Consider the following 3,676-nt stretch of genomic DNA (forward strand, 5'->3'; position numbering starts at 1 on the left):
AGTTGTCAAAACCTTGATCTCAGGTGTTATTGGGCTGTTTCTATGAAGGACTACATCCATGATTATCTCTACAACAATCATATTATCATTGAGATTAAGGCGATATATTTTTAAAAGCTCATTATCACCAAATGTTTCTAAAATGTTTACGTTCCAAAGCGGATTGCCAGCAGCAGACATTTTTGATCTGTTTAGGTTTTGGGGCTAAAACGCTTTGTGAAATACTTTAGAACAGAAATGTAGGAATCCAAAAATGAAGACCGACACGCAGCCTTACTACTTTTAAGAGTTTCTCCCAAATCGGCAAGTTAGGAACTACTTTTAGCCTTACAGTGTTTGGTGAACACGCCCCCTGATCAGCCAGCTAATTATTAGAATCAGGTGTGCTAAATTAGTGTTGGAGCCAAAACCTTCAGGCAGGTATCTCAAAAGGAACAGGGCTGGAGAACAGTCTTTAGGAAGTTGCAGTAGGTCATACGCGATCAGAACATGGAACCAAGCAAAAGAATGAAGATCGGTGAAGCGACTCCAGAGGAGATCGAAGGATTCCTTCATTCGGTCTCCACTTAAAACCTCCGCTCGAAACACGAAGTACTTTAACGTGGTTTTTCAGAGTGGAAGGGAGGAATACCACAATATTGTGGTGTTTTCGCCGGAGAAGCACGACGCGTTCAGTCAAGCGGTCAAAAATGGCCATGCAATCAGGCTGTGCAATGTTAAGAAGGCGCTGAGTACGTTTTGTTTACAGTTCAAGTTGCATATTTCCTTATTTCCTTTTAGGTAGGTAGACTCAGTTGTCCTCACAAGGTTTTAGGTGATTTGTACAGAGAACCGTGAATACGCCTATGGTATGAATTGAAACGGAACACTTGACTCCTCAGTAGGCCGAGTGCTAGTTGAGGTAGCCTACCTGTTATAACGACAACCGTTTCAAGCTGCGTTTTTAGGCATAGGTTTTGTTTATTAGCAATGAGCTTGTCGAGAAATGTGACATTACAGAAGTTCATGTATTGAGTTCAAGTGGTTAATTCAAATGCCACTATAATGGCCCATAGAACGTGTTTGTAAATCGAGTGTTCGGGAACGCCGTGTAATGAATGATGCAACGGAAATATCATTAGGATTTTGCTCATACACTCTAGGTTTCAATAGCACGGCAGCGTTTGATGTACAGTGCAACAGGAACACTGAAATACGGGTGACCGAAGTTCCGTTCCCATCCAGAAAGCCAGCAGAACTGCTGCCCTTGAATGTGGTGAAGGTGAAGGCTTTGGGCCCGCGACAGCATGTAAGTAGGCCTATTTGGTTGATTTAGATTTTGTTGGGGCCACGCTACTTGTAAAGGCTATCAACTGCAGGTTTGAAATCTACAAATTGTCCATAAGACATTGCCAACAAGATGTTAATAGGAAAGTGGAGTATTTAAAGTTGTGGACTCCATACTACAGTGGGTGGCATTGCATTGAATGATTTCTATTCACTTCCATTGTAAGCAGGTTTATTTTGGCAATGCTTCACTTGAGGCATGCTCGTTCTTGTATGTGACAGGTGTAAGGGCTTAAGGGTGTGCATTTTTTAAGTCTGAAACAAGCATGTTTGGTTACTGAATGCTTGCTAAATGATTTTATGTTTTAGGTTGGTGTGTTGGAGGCCAAGGTCATCTCCTTGAAGATTGGCACAGAAATGGTTTCTGTACGCAACTCTCAAGCAGAGGTGAAGGAGTGAAGTGGGTGATGCCACAGGAAGCATTCCGCTTAAATTGTGGGACAGTCAAATTTCGTCTGTGCAGGAGGGCTTGTCCTATAAGTTCACTAATCTGTCGACACGGCAGTTTTTGGGATCCGTCTTTCTGACTACCACGAGAGCTAGTGCAATTGACAAAATGGATGACATCAGTGGAGTTGTAGCCAAGGAAGATGGAGAGGGAAGTGCACGTGAGAATGTGACTAAATTCTTCAGTGATGTTGAAGGGGCTCATATTGAAGCAAAGCGGCAGTGTCCGAAGTGTTATACACAGCAGTTGACTTTTGATATAAAAGTTCCTTACCATAGATGTGAGAAATGCAAGATTCTGCGCAGGGGTGGGAGTTATGTCTCAAAGCTTAGTGGGGAGTTGGTGTTTTGCACTGACAAGGGGGAGCACAGCTTGACCATTCCAAATTCCGTTTTAAGAGTTTACTTGGACAGTGAAGGCTCTTGCACTGACATTTTGGATGTGCAGGACATTGAGCAACACTTCATCAGTGGTGGCTGTTATGAAGTCGAGCACAACAGGGCAGATGTTGTAACAAGTATAAAAAAGAAGGTTGTGCAGCAGTATTTGACAGATGCCATAAGTGATGTGTCAGATTTGTATTCAGGGGAGTTTGTAGTTTCCAAAGATGTATACCACCCAGAAAGTCAAATTTTCACCAGGTGAAGGGTTTCCCCAGGCCACACATACAGTATATGCCGCCCATGCCCATCCCCCAACACTGTCATCCAAGGGTCAACACTAAACCAATTCACCTTGGTGGTGTGCCACAGACTGGTTTTATATTATTTCTTAATGATTTCGCACTAAACAGTAAAAAAAAATCAACTATTTATCTGTAAAACTATGTATTCACAGTGTATATACAAGGTGAATACTCCCACAGAGTGACATTATAGGCTATAATTTACCCATCCATCATCTGCCGCTTTTCCGGGGGTCGGGTCGCGGGGGCAGCAACCTAAGCAGGGAGGCCCAGACTTCCCTCTCCCCGGCCACTTCCACCAGCTCTTCTTGGGGGACCCCGAGGCGTTCCCAGGCCAGCCGAGAGACATAGTCCCTCCAGCGTGTCCTGGGTCTTCCCCGGGGCCTCTTCCCAGTGGGACGTGCCCAGAACACCTCACCAGGGAGGCGTCCAGGAGGCATCCTTATCAGATGCCCGAGCCACCTCAACTGGCTATCATTTACGTGCCTTTCAAATGAGCAATAGAAACTGATCGCAGGAATGTCACCATTCCAATTATTATTTATTGCCCATGTCGCCCCCTGTTCCACAGACAAGTTGATCTCCATTCCAACGTGTCTTTCCTTCCTCATTCTCCCATCACATATTCAGTATTTCCCTTAAACGTTTTTGTTTAAAAGCAGATGCTGCAGTCCGAGGTGCTCACATACAGTAGGCACCATGTCTGGCTCTACCATCCTGCTGCCACTGTTACTGCTGCTCTCTGGATCCTCAGCCTCCAACTTCAACGGAGGGACCATGACCTTTAACCCCAAAGGAGTCAACTCAGACGGATCCTACACAGTAACGCTGCGTTCACCCTGCAGCGGAGCGGGCGGCGCGGGGCGTCGGCTTCCAATTCATTTTCAATGAAACCAGGCGTTGACGCTCGCGTAGGGCATTGTGGGAAGGCGAGCGGAGCGTTGCAAGTTGGATTTTCTCAACTTTATGTAAATGAGGAGCGTGAAAACGCTAGCGTTGGCCAATCGGATTGGTTTCTTGTTTCTTGTAACGTAGCAACTGTTCGTCATGGTAAACATTTCTAGGTTTGACAATTTCAAGATGGAGGAGAAACTTTTCGTATGTGTCTGCACACCCAGTTCTGTTCAGAACAAAGTTACTAATGTGACGAGCCTGAATTTAAAGAATACATTAAACTAATAATGCATGGTGCATGGTTGCCAATGTCGTCATTGTTC

General features: G+C 44.8%; 1 long non-coding RNA gene across 1 annotated transcript; it reads left to right on the forward strand.

Annotated features, from left to right (window-relative positions):
* Nucleotides 1–435: 435 nt before the first annotated feature.
* LOC134031776 (uncharacterized) lies at nt 436–2,295 on the forward strand. The gene is made up of 3 exons (XR_009931951.1): nt 436–731; nt 1,143–1,288; nt 1,636–2,295. It is a non-coding gene; the product is annotated as an uncharacterized LOC134031776 (long non-coding RNA).
* Nucleotides 2,296–3,676: the final 1,381 nt, after the last annotated feature.

This window comes from Osmerus eperlanus, chromosome 12 (genome assembly GCF_963692335.1).
Source record: "Osmerus eperlanus chromosome 12, fOsmEpe2.1, whole genome shotgun sequence".
NCBI lineage: Eukaryota > Metazoa > Chordata > Actinopteri > Osmeriformes > Osmeridae > Osmerus > Osmerus eperlanus.